This window comes from Somniosus microcephalus, chromosome 3, assembly GCF_052327205.1.
Source record: "Somniosus microcephalus isolate GS21.2 chromosome 3, FLI_Smic_1.0, whole genome shotgun sequence".
NCBI lineage: Eukaryota > Metazoa > Chordata > Chondrichthyes > Squaliformes > Somniosidae > Somniosus > Somniosus microcephalus.
Window position 1 is genome coordinate 27,436,643 of NC_140989.1, and position 19,526 is coordinate 27,456,168.

Consider the following 19,526-nt stretch of genomic DNA (forward strand, 5'->3'; position numbering starts at 1 on the left):
GTGTAAACATGGAGATCAGATCCCGGCGCTTACTGAAACAGGCTCCCTTAGCCACAAAGCCTACAACCCAATGTTTCCCGAATATCAGTGTGTTTGTACCATAGGATTCACCGAACGTGGAACTGGCTGTCACACAGAGTGGCTGAAGCACAGAGCACGGACACATTCAAGAGGATTCTATACATGACGTCTGCCGTCAGTTGTGCTACTGTAATTTAACAGCATATAGGGAGGAACATGCTAGGTTTGCATGGTAACAGGTTGTAACCATGCAAGCCTCTCAGAAAAAATATTACTTAGAGGCATAACCTTAAAATTAGAGCTAGGCCATTCTGGGGTGATGTTTGGAAGCACGTCTTCACACAAAGGGTAGTAGAAATCTGGAACTCTCTCCCCCAAAAAGCTGTTGAGGCTGGGGGTCAATTGTAAATTTCAAAACTGTGAGATTGATAGATTTTTGTTAGGCATTAAGGGATACGGAACCATGGCGTGTAAATGGAGTTACGATACAGATTAGCCATGATCTAACTGAATGGCGGAACAGGCTCTAGAGGCTGAATGGCCTCCTCCTGTTCCTGTATTTCCAACAAAACATTAATGAAGAAAGATTGCTATTTTTACAGATTCCAGTATTTAGCAGTAATGATCAAGCAAAGATTAGAAAATCAGATTCAGTTTCTAATAGCAGTTGATCCCATCCGTTGTGTGTATATGACTGAAAGTTTCAGTGTGTTCATTACCATACTCTGTCATAATAATTCATTTGTGCACGCATGCTGAGGAAAGTTGGCCAGAAATAGGACACAATGCCAAATTGATTATGATAAACCCCGACCTTTCAGGAAAAGTGAATTCCCCCAATGGTGTAGTGGGCTAAGGCACTCCCCACTATAGTACTGAGCCATAGGGATCAGGTAAGTCCCAGATACGATTCTGAGTCTACTGCAGAGTCTGTAGGACCACTACAATTGGCCTCAGTGCCCTTGGCCCATGTTGCCCAATCAATATTGCTGACTAGCCGCAGGTGTAAATAGAAATACTTGCATTTCTATAGCGCCTTTCATGATCTCAGGACATCCCAAAGCGCTTTACAGCCACTGAAGTACTTTTGAAGTGTAGTCACTGTAGTAATAACTAAAAGATTAATTAAGAAAGGGAAGATAGATTATGAAAGTAAACTAGCAAAAAATATAAAAACAGATAGCAAGAGTTTCTACAGCTATATAAAAAGAAAAAGGGTGGCTAAAGTGAACGTTGGTCCCTTAGAGGGTGGGACCGGGAAACTAGTGGTGGGGAACATGGAGATGGCAAAGACGCTGAACAAATATTTTGTATCAGTCTTTACAGCAGAGGACACTAAAAGTATCCCAACACTGGACAAACAGGGGGCAATGGGGGGGGGGAGGAGCTAAAGACGATTAAAATCACTAAGGAGATGGTACTCAGTAAAATAATGGGACTTAAGGCGGATAAATCCCCCGGACCTGATGGCCTACATCCTAGGGTCTTGAGAGAAGTGGCGGTAGGGATTGTGGATGCATTGGTGATTATTTTCCAGAACTCCCTGGACTCAGGAAAGGTCCCGGCAGATTGGAAAACTGCTAATGTAACATCCTTATTTAAGAAGGGAAGTAGACAAAAAGCTGGAAACTATAGACCAGTTAGCCTAACATCTGTGGTTGGCAAAATGTTGGAGTCCATTATTAAGGAAACAGTAACAGAGCATTTGGATAAACATAATTTAATAGGACAGAGTCAGCATGGTTTTATGAAGGGGAAGTCATGTTTGACAAATTTGCTCGAATTCTTTGAGGATGTAACATACAGGGTGGATAAAGGGGAACCAGTGGATGTAGTGTATTTGGACTTCCAAAAGGCATTTGACAAGGTTCCACACAAAAGATTACTGATCAAGATAAGAAATCACAGGATTGGGGGTAATATACTGGCATGGGTGGAAGATTGGCTATCTAACAGAAAACAAAGAGTTGGGATAAATGGTTCATTCTCAGGCTGGCAATCAGTAACTAGTGGTGTTCCGCAGGGGTCAGTGCTGGGACCCCAACTCTTTACAATCTATATTAACGATTTGGAGGAAGGGACCGAGTGCAACATATCCAAGTTTGCCGACGATACAAAGATGGGAGGGAAAGCAATGAGTGAGGATGACATAAAAAACCTGCAAAAGGACATAAACAGGCTAAGTGAGTGGGCAGAGATTTGGCAGATGCAGTATAATGTTGGAAAGTGTGAGGTTATGCACTTTGGCAGAAAAATCAAAGAGCAAGTTATTATCTAAATGGAGAGAAACTGCAAAGTGCTACAGTACAAAGGGATCTGGGGGTCCTGGTGCATGAAACACAAAAAGTTAGTATGCAGGTGCAGCAGGTGATCAGGAAGGCCAATGGAATCTTGGCTTTTATTGCAAGGGGGATGGAGTATAAAAACAGGGAAGTCTTGCTGCAGTTATACAGGGTATTGGTGAGGCCACACCTGGAATACTGCGTGCAGTTTTGGTTTCCATATTTAAGAAAAGATATACTTGCTCTCGAGGCGGTTCAGAGAAGGTTCACTCGGTTAATTCCGGAGATGAGGGGGTTGACGTATGAGGAAAGGTTGAGTAGGTTGGGGCTCTACTCATTGGAGTTCAGAAGAATGAGAGGCGATCTTATCGAAACATATAAGATTGTGAGGGGGCTTGATCGGGTGGATGCGGGGAGGATGTTTCCACTGATGGGTGAGACTAGAACTAGGGGGCATAATCTAAGAATAAGGGGCTGCCCTTTCAAAACTGAGATGAGGAGAAACTTCTTCACTCAGAGGGTAGTAAATCTATGGAATTTGCTACCCCAGAGAGCTGTGGAAGCTGCAACATTAAATAAATTTAAAATGGAGATAGACAGTTTCCTAGCAGATAAGGGAATTAGGGGTTACGGGGAGAGGGCAGGGAAGTGGACGTGAGTCTAGATTCGGATCAGCCATGATCCTATTGAATGGCGGAGCAGGCCCGAGGGGCCGTATGGCCTACTCCTGCTCCTACTTCTTATGTTCTTAATGTAGGAAACAGGACAGCCAATTTGCGCACAGCTATGTAGGTGTGGCTATGACAACACTGCTTTAGCCACATGCATTAATTTTAGTAAAAAAACACCTCAATACACTCACACAATACAGGTAAATGTACTTCACACGTGTCTATTTACTGAACAAACATCTTTTCCTCCATTCAGTAAACAAGGACATAAATCATACACAATGATCAGAAAACACTCTCACACTCCGCTTCTGGTATTACCACTTTACCAACAAACACACAAAAAGGTTACAGCTCGCATGCATAAGCCCTGCGAATATCAGTATTGAGATCCCATGCTCAAGGACAGTGGCGATTACTGATTTTTAAATTTATTAATCAGAAATGCAATTTGCCACATCTGGATCCCCGATTAGCCACATGCGGCTAGTGGCTAATGTATTGGACAACACTGAGCTAGGGGCGAGGGAACGCTCAGTTGGGTTTCATATTCCTAATCACTGTCTAGTCATCCCTGCACACGTGCAGATATCAGGACAGGGTCAGCCTCAGCTGTTGAACACCTTCATGAATGCAGACTGCAGGGAAGAATGACCATTTGTGTGAGATGCCAGACAGTCTGTGCCTGTAAGAACTGTCCCCAAACAGGAGTCTGTGGCTTCAGGTGATGTGGGAGGGAGGGAATTAAACTGAAGTTGATTATAATGTATTGGAAATGAACAGGAATAACAACACAAAAATAACTCGTCTCATTAACAAGTATGGAATAAACAGAGCGCTATTTTTAAAAATTTGTTCCTGGGATGTGGGCGTTGTTGGCAAGGCCAGCATTTATTGCCCATCCCTAGTTACCCTTGTGAAGGTGGTGGTGAGATGCCTTCTTGAACCGCTGCAGTCCGTGTCGTGAAGGTGCTCCCACAGTGCTGTAAGGGAGGGAGTTCCAGGATTTTGATCCAGCGAGGATGAAGGAACGGCCGATATACTTCCAAGTCAGGATGGTGTGTGTTTTGGAGGTGGTGGTGTTCCCATGCACCTGCTGCCCTTGTCCTTCTAGGTGGTAGAGGTCGCGGGTTTGGGAGGTGCTGCCAAAGAATCAATGTTCATCAAAGGAATGAAGGTGGAGGTCAGGAGAATTTTCTTTCTGCTGAGAGGGTGACCAGGACATGGAGTCTTTTTGCCGTTGATTGTTGTCGGCCTTCTCTTCGACTATTGCCCAACATTGGCTTCACCTCTCTGAAGTGCCTCAATACATTAAATTCACGATATAAACACAAGTTATTGTTGTTTCTGAAGACATCACGTTAAGAACCTCCACCACATCAGGAAGTGTTATATAGGCATTGGAGTGTTGTTCTGTAAGGGACATATTCACTAAGTGCAGAAATCTCAAAATACAGGATGACTTGCCACTGATAGTGTTTCTCACAGAAGGCAATAGTAGAGGATTTAAGTAGGGCAACAGCGACGTTTGAGAGGCTTAGGGCATGAGACTGATCGGAAGAGAATAAGTGACCACAGGAATGTTGTGTTTCCGATTGATGCTAAAAGTGCTTCTTGTGTTTTGCTTTGTTCTAATGCTTCCAATCATATTTCACAAAACCAACCAATCAGAAACTCAGATATTTTCAGTCACCGTCACCATGGCTCCCTGAGCTTCACACTACGAACCTTGGCCTTTCCTGCTGCTCATTCCCTGAGCCTCCCACTCTCTGACCAGCCTCAGCACCTGCCTGCCCCTCGCTCCTGCTCTGTATTGGCCCCCAACCTCCACATCCAGGTACAGCACGTGGAAATAGGAGAGAATTTGCCCGGGCCTCATCCTCAGCCTGCAAGCTGTGCTGCGGGAGATATACTACTTCTAGTTTTATTACCACTGGGACACGACAAATGGAATATATTTCACTTTGCATTGAGTTGACAGTATTAGGCGTCTTTGGTCAACTTGACCGAGTATTGGGCCTAATCCATCGCCACCCTGACAACAGAAAGAAAGACTTGCATTTATATAGCACCTTTCATAACCTCAAGCTGTCCCAAAGCACTTTACAGCCAGTGAAGTACTTTTTGAAGTGTAGTCATTGTAATGTAGAGAATGCGGCAGCCAATTTGCGCACAGCAAGCTCCCACAAACAGCAATGTGATGATGACCAGATAATCTGTTTTAGTGATGTTGGTTGAGGGATAAATATTGGCCAGGACACCGGGGATAACTCCCCTGCTCTTCTTCAAAATAGTGCCATGGGACCTTTTACACCCACCCGAGAGGGCAGATGGGGCCTCGGTTTAACGTCTCACCCGAAGGACAGCACCTCCGACAGTGCCGCACTCCCATACTGCCATACAATGTACACCTAAACCAGCTTCACGCAGCTCCCTGATGGCCCAGTGGATAACTGCACTGCAAGGTGTGGCACTGAGTCACAGAGACCAGGAATATCTCACAGTCCACCCCTGGTCTGTGGTACGTGGGTCGATCTCAGCATTTTGGGAACTACAATCGGCGTCTGCACCGCTGCACTAAGGAGGGTGAAATCAACCAAGATTCCTGTTCCTCATCACTATCCAGTGGCGCCCTGCTGGAAAATGCATACATGGGCATCGGGTACGGTTGCCAAAACTCCAGGATTTCCCTGGAGTCTCCAGGAATTGAAGATTTATCTCCAGGTCACTGCTGCGAGCAACCCAGGAGAAAAATAGTAGGGGCGTTAAACATTGCGGGTTTAAAAGCATTTTCTTTGAACACTTCTGTTTATTAGTTGTTAAAAATGATCAGACATGGGAAATAGGCCTTTGACTGACAGTCAAGAACCATCCAATCAGGTAACGAAGAGTCTGTACACTTTCCAGTGGGCGTGGGCAGGCAGGATACCGTGACGATGGGCGCCTTGGACGACCAATGACGGGAGTGTGTGGTTGGGGGGGGGTGGTGCAGTTGGAGGCGTGAAGACACCTCCAGGAATACGTCCAACCAGAGTTGGCAACCCTAGCACCAGGTGGCTGGCCCTGACTAGCGGCGACATGGCCCAATAGCCCGCTGACACACACCGTCTACGCTGTCGGAGGAAGAACAGTAGCAGAGGGCTGCTGCTGCCAATGAAACCGCACCCTAGTAAGGAGTTGGTGCTTTTAGGAGAGAGGAGGGGAGAGGAATGGAAGAACTGGGTCGGGAGGTGAGGTGGGGGGAGATGTGGAAACATACATCTCTGCTACGCTGGGAGAGACTGCTCAGTTTAAGTCATCCTCGGTTCCGAGGGACTGCCTAAGAAGAAGCCTGCTCAGTCTTTGATCTCGCTGAGCTGTGTTTAATCCAGCTAATTCTCCGGACTTCACCAGACTGAGTGTAGATTTCCTCTCTGTCCTGACCCTAGCCACCTATCAGCTAAGAGGGAGCCACCTTCTCCTTTCCCATGTGTGCAGCCTGGTAAACAACAAAGCAAATCTTAGTCAGAAATGATGACAGACTTTTTTCCAGCGAAATTGTTCTTGATAATTACGTTACTCAAATCTGAGTCTGGATGTCTGCGTGTGCCACTGGCCCGTGCTTCTCAAAGATGTAACTGCTCTCTGCATTTGTTTTGACTTCTCCCTTAAACCTTTTTAAAAATCTGCTTATTACCATTGGACAGAATTGTGTTTGTTTGTATAAAATATGAGCACGTGGCGTCCTATCCACCCTCCCGCCCCCAGAAAAACAACTCTGAAACATATACCATTTATTCGTTTTCTTTGCCTGCTTTTCCATTCCCTCCTTCTTCCTGCATGAACCTTAATATTGAAGGGTCGGCAGGCTAGTCAGCTGCGAGTGCGTCACCGCCATGACTGCCCCTATCCTCACCTAAACGCCATACAGGATAACAATGAGGATTCTGAGATTCCCCCTCCCTAGTCCTGGGCACGGAAACCCAATTGTGGTGGCCCCAATCCCTGCCCCAGCTAAGACCTGCTAATTCAGCACATACCTTGGTTCCGTTGGTAGTAGTCTCATCTTTTGAGTCAGCAGGTAATGAGTTCTAGGCCTGTACTAGGAGTTTGAGCACATAATCTAGGCAAGTGTTGTCCAATAGAAATTGCTGCTTAGGTGTGGCTACGGCGACACCATTTTAGCCACATGTGCTAATTTTAGTAGAAAACTCCTTGCACACACTCACACAGTACAGATAAATGCATTTCACACGTTAAGTGAACATCTGCCACCATTCAGTAACTAAGGAAGTAAAGCACTCACAACGATCAAAAAAAACTCACACGCTTCTCGTCTTACTATTTTACAAAAAAACGTCAAGGTTATACCTATCAGGAAAGGATGAACAGGCTGGGTCTCATTTCTCTTGAAAAGAGAAGGCTGAGGGGTGACCTAATAAAGGTCTTTAAAATTATGAAAGGTTTTGATAGAGTAGATACAGAGAGAATGTTTCCACTTGTGGGGAAGAGCATAACTAGAGGCCATCAATATAAGATAGTCACCAAGTATTCCAATAGGGAATTCAGAAGAAACTTCTTTACACAGAGAGTGGTGAGAATGTGGAACTCACTACCACAGGGAGTGGTTGAAGTGAATAGTATAGATGCATTTAAGGGGAGGCTGGACAAGCATATGAGGGAGAAGGGAATAGAGGGTTATGCTGATAGAGTTAGATGAGGAAAGACAGGGGGGAGACTCGAGTGGAGCATAAACACCGGCATGGACTGGTTGGGCCGAATGGCCTGTTTCTGTGCCGTATATTCTATGTAATTCTATGTAACGCACAAAAAGGTTAAAGTTCACATTCATACCCCGTGCGAATATCAGCATTGAAATCAAATGCTCAAAGATAATATTGATTACTCATTTTTTATTTACTAACTCATAAATGCAACTAACTGCATTGGATTCCCAATTAGCTAAATGTGTCTCGTGGCTAATACATTGGACAACAATGATGTAGGCTGACACTTAAATTCTGTACTGGATGCAATGTTACATCGTCAAAGATATCATTCTTACCTTAGAAAAGAAAGAAAGGACTTGCATTTATATAGCACCTTTCACAACTTCAGGAGGTCCCAAAGTGCTTTACAGTAAATTAAGTACATTTGAAGTCTAGTCACTCTTGTACTGTAGGAAACACAGCATGATCCCACAAACAGAAATGTGATAATAACCATGACCAGAGCATCTGTTCTAGTGATGTTGGTTGAGTGATAAATTTTGGCCAGGACACCAGGGCGAACTCCCCTGCTCTTCTTTGATATAGTGCCGTGGGATCCTTTACGTCCACCTGAGAGAGCAGACGGGGCCTCGGTTTAAGGTCTCATTTGAAAGACGGCACCTCAGACAGTGCAGCACTCCCTCAGTACTGCACTGGAGTGTTAGCTTAGACTATGGGCTCAAGTCTCTGGAGTGGGACTTGAACCCACAACCTTCATACCTCCTAGCATAGCAGATTCCCAATGGTCCTGGGGATAATGGCAGCGCTGTCTTTTCTGGCGATTTTCACATTGCTGATCAGCACAGAGCTCCTCCAACATTGAGGGATGTCAGAAATGAAAGTCACAAATGTGACTTTAAAACGAATGTGCAAGTACAGTGTACATTGTCCAAATTCTAGAGGCTACAGGCAACGGGGCAGGCAAATGGGATTAGCTTGTTTGAAAGATAAACACCAACACGGACTTTTTGAACTGAACGGCCTGTCTCCGAGTTGTAATTTCTATGTAACTCTAGGGCATAGGGAGCCCAGGGACATGGGGAAGAAGCAGTTCTACAGTATGTGGGGGTGGGGGAAACGGACGGACATCAATGTTACTCCTAATTGGGTTTCATTTCTCCAACCAGGAAACGTGGAAATCAAAATCAGAATTTCATTGTGCTGTGTGGTGGGACAGCTGGTAGATGAATACATTTTCAACTCATCTGTTTACACAGTGCTATCTAATTCAGATCAGCACCTAATTCCGACTCAAGCCAGTTCAACAGTGTCTGAGTAAATGGAGCCTTTAATTACAAACCAAAATCTTTAAGTAGTGGCTGGTGGCTTGGGAAGAAGCACTGATGCAAATCTCTTCCCCCAAAGGCATGAGGAGCAGCTGATCTCACCCAGCTGTCAGCCGACTGCAAGAGCGAAGATCAGAAGAAAGCCAGGGCCCTTGAATATTTAATTCTAGGGCAATCAGGCATATGTCAGTGCGACGAAATGCCTCACGTTTAGCCTAAGTGGAGATATTTTACCTTGAACGGTTCCTGAATACCATTGCGAAATGTCTTTACAGGGACCAGGAAGTCATATGCGGATGCTAGAGGCAATGATAAATGGGTCAAAATGTAATTGCACATCACAGTGATGAGTCCTTGATGGGTCCGTGATTTGATTGGAGGCTGCACCATTTGTCCCAGCACATTGCCTGATCATTGACTCCATTGTTTGAGGTAAATGTTTGGTCCAAACCTGTTCAAGAGTTGGCGCACCGTCAAGTGATTACTAAAAATCCATTTGTTCCCTTACGGCTCCATTTGGAAGTGCACTGCCGGTGTGGGACATAGATCCAGAAAGTCCTCCTCGGTGTGCTCTCTGATCTGTGCTGCATTAGCTGATCTTAGCCAAGGTGACGATAGGGTGGCTACAACTAGCCTCAGTGCCCTTGTGCCAGTGGGGGGAGGGGGAAATCAGCTAGACATGTTCCACGCGTGATTACTGTGCAGTGGCGCTTGCAGGAGAGTAGATATGTGTCAAAGTCAGGTGAAGACAGCATTGGGCTTGACTGTGTTGCCACCCATGATCAAATAGCCTACCAACGCACACTCTCTAGGCTCACACAGGAAGAATGGCCACTTACGCACAGTACCAGCGGGCATTCGGAACCTGTGTGCTCAGTGGGCAGCACCCTCGCCTCTGAGTCAGAAGGTTGTGAGTTCAGAGTCCCACTCCAGAGATTTGAGCACAAAAATCTAGGCTGACACTCCAGTGCAGTACTGAGGGAGTGCTGCACTGTCGGAGGTGCCGTCTTTCAGATGAGACGTTAAACCGAGGCCCCGTCTGCTCTCTCCTGTGATCCCATGGCGCTATTTTTGAAGAGCAGGGGGAGTTATCCCCGGTGTCGTGGCCAATATTTATCCTTCAATCAACATCACTAAAAACAGATTATCTGGTCATTATCACATTGCTGTTTGTGGGAGCTTGCTGTGCGCAAATTGACCGCCACGTTTCCCACATTACAACAGTAACTACATTTTTTTTTTAAGTACCTCATTGGCAGTAAAGCGCTTTGGGACGTCTGGTGGTCGTGAAAGGCGCCATATAAAATGCAAGTCTTTCTTTTGCTTTTCTTTTGTGGAACGGTCCCCTAGCAACAGCCAGCACCTTCAAGAGAGGAAAAAGATGTCCCAGTTACATTGTACCAGACTGAATTTTTATTAATAGCTGTGTGTTCGAGCAGTCATGGTTTGAATATATTATTGTTGAGTGGGTGGAAGCAGGGAAGCCCTGTGCACCTGTACTCAGAGCGCTGAATGCCAGCCTGATAGGGCAGTCAGCTTCTTACAGTGATTAGAAGTTCATGGCTGTACAGTAAGTTGTTTCAAAGATTAAAAAAGAAAGAAAAAGGAAAAAAGGCTCGCATTTATAGCCTTTCACAACCACCGGACGTCCCAAAGAGCTTTACAGCCAATGAAGTACTTTTTGAAGTGTAGTCACTGTTACAATGTAGGATACGCACAGCAAGTTCCCACAAACAACAATGTGATAATGACCAGATAATCAGTTTTTGTTATGTTGATTGAGGGATAAATATTGGCCAGGACACTAGGGATAACTCCCCTGCTCTTCTTCAAAATAGTGCCATGGGATCTTATACGTCCACCTGAGTGAGAGAGCAGACGGGGCCTCGGTTTAACGTCTCCTCTGAAAGACGGCACCTCCGACAGTGCAGCACTCCCTCAGTACTGCACTGGAGTGTCAGCCTAGATTTTTGTGCTCAAGTCTCTGGAGTGGGACTCTGAACTCACAACCTTCTGACTCAGAGGCGAGGGTGCTACCCACTGTGTCACACTAACCATGCGAGAACATTTCTCCTGGGCAACCCTGCTACTGGTGCCAACCTTCCAATATATTCCAAAATTGGCAGAGTTCAACTACCTGTTGATATTGGTATCAACATCCTCTGTGACTGTGACCTCAGTGCACTATCCTTTCTCCTCCAACGCCACTTCTCCATTGTCCAGCTGAGTGGGTCTGCCCTCACCTGGTTCCACTCTTCCCTATCCAGTTATAGCCAGAGAATCTCCTGCAATGGCTTGTCTTCCTGCCCCATGACCTCTGGAGTCCCCCAAGGATCTATCCTTGGCCCCTCCTATTTCTCATCTACATGCTGCCCCCTCGACAACATCATCCAAAGGTATGATGTCAGGTTCCACGTGAATGGCAGAGGCCACCCAGCTCTACCTCACCACCACCCCATCCACCCCTCCACTGCCTCTGTATTGTAAGATTGCTAGTCCGATATACAGTCCTGGATGAGCTGCAATTTCCTCCAGTTAAACACTGTCTTCTGCCCCCCACCACAAACTCCGTACCATCGCCACTGACTCCATCCGCCTACTGGCCACTGTCTCAGGCTGAACCAGGCGGTCTGCAACCTCGCCGTCCTATTGATCGCCATTGGATAGCGATCAGACGAAGGAACCCTAGGTGATTTTTATCCCCCTCCTCATATCCCAGGGCCAATTGTGCTGCTTCAGCTGCGATCGGGGGCGGGGGGGAGAGAGGGGGCGGATTTTGATTGTCCCAGATAATAGGAATTAGACCAATAATGCGGGGGGTGAGGAGGGGTAGGGGGGAAGAAGATGCATGGGGAATGTTCGTAAATGTTGTTAATATTTCACTGGTTTGCTTTTTTATGGTACTTGTATGTTTTGTATATTTGCAGAAAAATGTTGAAAGTCCCCTCTTAAATAAATTGGACAAACGGCCATTACAGTAAATATAAACAGGATTAACGATACTTGAGCTCTTATACTTCCACTGAGGAAATGGCCTGAATTTCACACGCTTTGAAACATCCCATGTTCCACCCAATGAACTTTTCAACAGTTGGTTAACTTTGTAAGTTGGAGTCAACGACTGTCTGCGTGACTGAGTGGTGCCCAGGCAGTGATTCGTTTTAAACGTACCATTATACGGGAGGGGGGGATCGGATGTGACTTTGACACCACTGCACCAGAATGAACTGCTGCTTGAAGTTTTACACTGGCCCAAATGGATGAGGAAAGCATTGTTTAAGGTCCTGCCACGGCATTTGTGCTGACCATATGGAGTGTCTGTTTGTTCAGCAGGACAAGGGTTGAAAAGCTTACAAAGAGAGAAAAAAAATCCAGCAGGCTCCCCCACTAGCTCAGTGGGTTAATACAGTGAGTCGTGATCAGGGATGTTCCAAATTCTATCGCCCCTCAATCTGTGCTGGGTTTAGCTGGTCTCCATTGTGTAGCAGTTCTGGGTGCCCACAATTGGCCTCAGCATCCCTGGCAGAGGGAGGGTTCCCCATTCCAATTCGCTACCGAGAAACCCCTTCCCTGCATGCGTGGACATCACGTGTGACACCCCTCACCATCGCACAGCTTCCCAAGCATCGCCCTCTAGGCTCACAAAGGAATAGTGGTGACTTGGATGAGGTAACAGAGAGAGACTGGAGTCATAACTCAACAAGGAGTCAACACCATCAGGGGAAGGAGGGGAGAAACTTGGCAAGAAAAATAGTCACAAATGATTGCAGGGTTATAATTAATAGCTGTATAATGGGATTTAGTTAAAATAACCATCTCAACACACTGACATACCCACCCACCATCACCCAGGAGTCAGCTTGGCATCGGTCATTGGCAATTCAACGCTCCGGTTTGGTTGGAACTTCTGAAAGTAACATTTTGAAAAGCACGCCGTGACTGGCAATCTTCCGGTTTCTGCTAAATCACACCGCACCTCCGACAGTTCTTGGGACCGGGACATTGGTGTTTTCAGCCATGCGTCCCAAAGAAAATCTTCCTCCCTTTTCTGCCAGGTGCTGACCCTGGACTATGGTTCCACGGTCATCGGCAGACTCCCAGTGCCTCAGCCAGGTGACCATTCTTCATATATGACTGTCGGCAGGATATTCAACTGCGAAGCACATCACAACAGCCCAAACCTGTCCTTAGCCAATGTCCATATATTAAGGGGTCACCAGATAGCAATCAGGCAGGAGAACCCGTCTGATTTTCCTCTTCCTAACGCACAAGCACTGACATTAATTGCAGTGCCTGTACAAATCAGCTAACTCAGCACCAACCAGGGATTGAACCTTGGACCTGCCACATCTGTACGGCTTAGCTATGTGGCTCAGTGGGTAGCACTCTCGCCTCCGAGTCAGAAAGTTGTGGGTTCACGTCCCACTCCAGAGACTTGAGCACATAATCCAGGCTAACACACCAGTGCTGTACCGAGGGAGTGCTACCTGGTTAGAGGTGCCATCTTTCAGATGAGATGTTAAACTATGTCTGCTCTCTCAGGTGGATATAAAATATCCGAAGAAGAGCAGGGGTGTTTTCCCTGGTGTCCTGGCCAATATTTATCCCTCAACCAACATCACTAAAACTGATTATCGGGTCATTTATCAAAGTGATGTTTGTGGTACCTTGTTCATCAGTGGCATAGTCTTCAGCTGTCACACCCCTGTCCTCTGGGATTCTCTTCCTGAACCCATCCGCCTTGGTTGCTGCCTCTCTCACCATCTTCAAAAACCTCCTTGATCCCACCGTCCCTCTTTGACCATGAGTTCGGCCAACTCCTTTACCCCCCCCCCCCCACCCCCCCCCCACTCCACTTTAATCTCCAACCCTCTTCTGTTTAGGACCTCCCTGTAATTTTTGCTAGGCAAGGGTATTAAGGGTTATGGAACCAAGGCGGGTGGATGGAGTTAAGATACAGATCAACCACGATCTAATTGAATGGCGGGACAAGCTGCAGGGGCTGAATGGCCTCCCCCTGTTCCTGTGTCCCTGAAACTCCTGGGGGCATTGAAAGTGCTCGCAGAGTGAAAGCTATGGGTTTTACGTTACTGACAGCTGCCACCTTTAAACCAGGCCTAGACATTCCTTTTAAGCAATAACTTTCTGTTTCTTATTTTGCAGGGGCCGCTAGTTCGATGAGTTTACATTCCAGTTAAAGAAGTCAAATATAGATCAGATAGGGGGGGGTTTGTATGAGTATTGTTACTTTCACAATAGGCGAGGTGAGCTTATTCTCGACTTGTAAGTCGGGCCCTTTGGTTCCTAATCATAGGCTTCTTCTCTTTCATTTTGTTTAGCAGTGCCACCACTGATTGTGGAACAGGATCGCTGGAAAACTGTGCCCAGGCAATAAGGCACCTGAGCTCATTGAAGGTGACGTTCCGACACAAGCAGCTCACAAATGAGATCAGCCAGTGTGTATTGTCACCTCCTGTACGGTGGGTGAAAGCACTCTCCATGCACCTCAACCCCCTTTATCTGGGGGGGGGGGGGTTAAACAGAGCTGGAACCCTCTGCTGCCACAAGGGGCAAGAGGTACACGCTGGAGGGGTGAGGGTTGGTGAAACAATCCAAACTTGGAATCAAAGTCAATTAGACACAGATTCTGGAAGCCGCATTCAAGTCAAAGGAAGAAAGAACTTGCATTTCTATAGCGCCTTTCACATCCTCAGGACATCCCAAAGCGCTTTACAGCCAATGAAGTACTTTTGAAGTGTACGAAACGTGGCAGCCAAATATGCGCACAGCAAGCTCCCACAAACAGCAATGAGATGCACGACCAGACAGTGGCCAAGAAATTCGGGCGCTTCGGTTCACTTCATGACTGCGCATGAAACAGCAATGAGAGAAATGACCGGACAATCTGTTTCTTGGGGGTGTGGGCTGAGGGAGGAATATTGGCCGAAACAGCAAAAGAGTTCTCTGCTCTTCAACTAATGCCAGAGGCTCTTTCACATCTGCCTGAGTGGGGCAGGCAGGAGTCTCTGGGAGTGAAGTAAATGTGGGGAGCTGGTCCAATACTTTGGCACCTCAGCCTCCGTAACAACAGCAGAGCCCAGCACGCTGGTCCCTGGCCACAACTTGTAAAAGTAGGAGAATGAAAGAAAGACTTGCATTTATATAAGAACATAAGACGTAGGAGCAGGAGTAGGTCATTTGGCCCCTCGAGCCTACTCCACCATTCAAGATCATGGCTGATCTGATCTTGGCCTCAACTCCACTCCCCTACCTGCTCCCCATAACCCTTGACTCCCTTATCGTTCAAAAATCTGTCTATCTCCACCTTAAATATATTCAATGACTCCGCCTCCACAACTGTCTGGGGTAGAGAATTCCAAAGATTCACGACCCTCTGAGAGAAGAAATTCCTCCTCATATAGCGCCTTTCACGACCACCGGACGTCCCAAAGCGCTTTAAAGCCAATGAAAATATTGGCCAGGACACCGGGGAGAACTCCCCTGCTCTTCTTCGAAATAATGCCATGGGATCTTTTACGTCCACCTGAGAGGGCAGACGGGGCCTCGGTTTAACGTCTCATCCGAAAGACAGCACCTCCGACAGTGCAGCACTCCCTCAGCACTGCACTGGAGTGTCAGCCTAGCTTTATGTGCTCAAGTCTCTAGAGTGGGACTTGAACCCACATAGAGAGCAGCACACAGCGGTTATCCCCCAACCCCCAACCACCGCCCCGTCCCTCAAACCCAATGCGAAAGTTGCAAAAAGAACCATTTAATTGGATTTGTAAATCAGGATGAACCACAGCCTTTAAATAAACATCTGTGCAATCTGGCCCTGGCGAAAAGGTGTCAAAAGAAACTTTCCCATGGTCACTTGTGTGATTTCTTCTAAGCACCTACTGGTGTAACTGGCACTGGAGAGCTTTCAAGTGATAATCAATTCACACCAAGCTATACACAGGGTAAACAGATTACTGAAGGTGCGAAGCCAAAGGCCGAGGTCAGAATTACACCATTTCTAGACACTGAATAAAACAAATCCCTCAGGACTGATGTAAATTATTCAAACTCAAAGTTCTCTGGTAATTGTATCCCCCCTTTATTTCATAGAATCATTTCTAGTGGGTCTGTAACATGGTGCTTTGGAATCAATAATCATTTACACTGCAGCAAAGATTCTGCAGTATCGACCAGTGACACAAACACTAACAGCAGTAAGGCTGTAATAGGAAGAGCCCTCAAGGAGTTGAAGGCCTGAGGAGTGAATTTACTGCTCAGATTTAATGGGGAGGGGTAAATTTAATCTAACTCGCCAAGCGGAAGTCCTGTGGGGTCGGGTGGAACGTCAGTTTTACACCCTGCCCAATGTTTCTCTCCATTAACTTCAGTGGAGAGTAAATTTGGGCGGGGGTTAAACCAGCGGTACACCCGGTCCTATCAGTTTCCTGACAGGTGGGTTACGGTAAAATTCCCTCCAATATTTTGACTTTAATAGGTTTTTTGTCCCTTTCATTTTTAATCATTAGCCCTCCATAAACTTAATCGCATCCAAAACTCTGCTGCCCGTGTCCTAACTCACACCAAGTCCCATTCACCCATCAGCCCTGTGCTCGCTGACCTACATTGGCTCCCAGCCCGCCAATGCCTCAGTTTTAAAATCCTCATCCTTGTTTTCAAATCCCTCCATGGTGTCGCCTCTCCCTATCTCTGTAATCTCTTCCAGCCCCACAACCCCATCGAGATATCTGCCCTCCTCCAATTCTGGCCTCTTGAGCATCCCTGATTTTAATCGCTCCACCATTGGCGGCCGTGCCTTCAGCTGCCGAGGACCTAAACTCTGGAATTCCCTCCTTAAACCTCTCCGCCTCGCTACCTCTCTCTCCTCCTTTAAGACGCTCCTTAAAACCTAACTCTTTGATCAGGCTTTTGGTCACCTGCCCTAATTTCTCCTTCTGTGGCTCAGTCTCCAATTTTGTTTTGATAACGCTCCTGTGAAGCGCCTTGGTTTTACCACGTTAAAGGCGCTATATAAATTCAAGTTTTTGTTGTTGTTAATCGTGAATTAAAGTTCTGGGACTCCTGTTCTGCTGCCGGAAGATCGGCATATCAGGACTACTGATCGCCAATGAGCATTGGCAGTGACCCACATTGCCAAACACAAGGATGGGGTCATTTCCATAGTCAGAATTTGCTTGCATGGGCGCAACAGAGGCACCCACCCCATTGTGGTGGCAGTAGTTGGAGTGGCACCCAGCCGTTGCAATAGGGAGACACCAAGGCCCTCTGCGATTGATTACCTTGGTTTCAGGCAGTCTTTGCGGCCTACCAAAGGCCCGCCACAGGACCCATGCCAGATCTCAGCTGGCGTAGGTTCTGCTGATCCTCGCGAGAGGGTGCGCGGGCCAGAATTCCCGGGGTAGCCCTGGAACACGCACTGAGTTCCCCTCCTCCTAGCCAGGGATATTACACAACCCCTTTGAGTAGCTGCAGCTCAATATAAATTCAACATAACAGAGGTCCCTTTTACCAGATCCCTGACACGGTCTGCAAATATCTCCATTCACTCAACTCATTAGCTTAGTACAAATAAGCAAACACATCTCAGTTAGCACACAAGGTATAAAAGGCTTGTCAGCAACTAGAATCTCTTGTCAGTACAATAATTACTCTAATTAGACTGATATAATATGTACAAGCGAACACTACGTAGCACAGCATCACAGCTCATGAACAGAAAAGGAGGAACAACTCCATTATGGTTGTGTCATGCGACTACTAGAAGGCGAGCTCGATGGACCTGGGTCTTTTTTCATCTTGCAATTCCTATGTTTCTGCGAAGAACCACTGGGGTGGGTCAAGACGGATAATCTGCTGGGGAGTATTCGGCCCACTCACCGCTGGATGTGACAGTGCCATTAAATGTGTCCACCCAAATATGGGCGGGCATGTTCAAATTGGACAGTAATGTTAGAATGAATCATACGGCTCAGTCCCTGTCATTCCCAGCAAAGCAATCACGGACACAAGGGACGCTGCCAGTATTTATGATCTCAATTTTAAATTCCCCCCCGATGGACTTTATTTGATCACAGAAAGGTCGATTACATTACGGAAACTGAAGATTCACAAACTTTGAAACTTTTAGGAGCCTCCTCTTCAGCCTTGCCCCACTCCAACGGTACGAGCGCTTGAGGCCTGGTAGCAGTGAGGTTCTTTCCCCTGCCAAGTTGAGCTACCGGGAGCACAGCGGGGGGGGGGGGGGGGCGGTAAGGGGGGGGAATTATGGTGTTTGCAGAGCTTGAAGCACAGAGTCAAATCAGCTCACTTTAGACTGCTCCAGTGAGAGGCTATGACTCAAATAACTCACAATATTTGCACAGGACACTTTCACTCCCATATTCTACCAAACACAATCAAAGCGGGAGCTTATCTCAGGCTACGTTGTCAGAAGATGCCACGTTTGTCCATGTCACACATCTACTCTCTTAACTTCAGCCAACTGTACAGAATTATGTTGGAAGCAAACCAGCGTGATTAGTTTGACCGCTTCTTGTCAGTCCTTTTATCACAAATTATTTTTCTAACACTTGTAGCGCTGTAGTTTCCTCTTTGTTCAAAAACCATGATGCTATCCTTCATTGTCGTTTAAGAAAGAAAGACTTGCATTTATATAGCGCCTTTCACGACCTCAGGACGTCCCAAAGCGCTTTACAGCCAATGAAGGACTTTTTTTGACGTGTAGTCACTGTTGTAATGTGGGAAACGCGCAGCCAATTTGCGACCCGCTAACAAAATCGCAAGCAAGCGCCATTTTCAAACATGCTATTTTGTTAGTGGTACAGGTACAATGTACCTGGAGTGATGACACTTTAACAAGCAGCTACCAAGCCACTTAGCCTGCGTAAATGTTCCTTAATCCAGCTTCGTGGTTTCCGATATTCACAGATAACAGCCCACCTGACAATTGCAAAATACTCAATTTACCAACAAGGCCCTGCACCAACTGGTACCTGTTGCAATGGACCGTTGAAATCATATTTCTGGTGAGGGGCAACAATCTGAAATGTGCTCTGGAGCCACTGAGCATGGCAGTTTGTCATTGAAAGAGTAAACTCTCTACAAATTACACAGAGGATCTGACAGGACACCTGAATAAAGTTGCAACGACTTAAAGAAATGGACGAAGGTTAAGCTTGAATGTTACTAGTAATACTGCACATATTTCTTGGTCAGCACCTCCCAAACCCGCGACCTCTCTTCCACCTAGAAGGACAAGGGCAGCAGGCGCATGGGAACACCACCACCTCCAATTTCCCCTCCAAGACACACACCATCCTGACTTGGAAGTATATCGCCGATCCTTCATTGTTGCCGAGTCAAAATCCTGGAACTCCCTTCCTAACAGCACTGTGGGAGTACCTTCACCACACGGACTGCAGCGGTTCAAGAAGATGGCTCACCACCACCTTCTCAAGGGTAACTAGGGATGGGCAATAAATGCTGGCATCGCCGGCAACG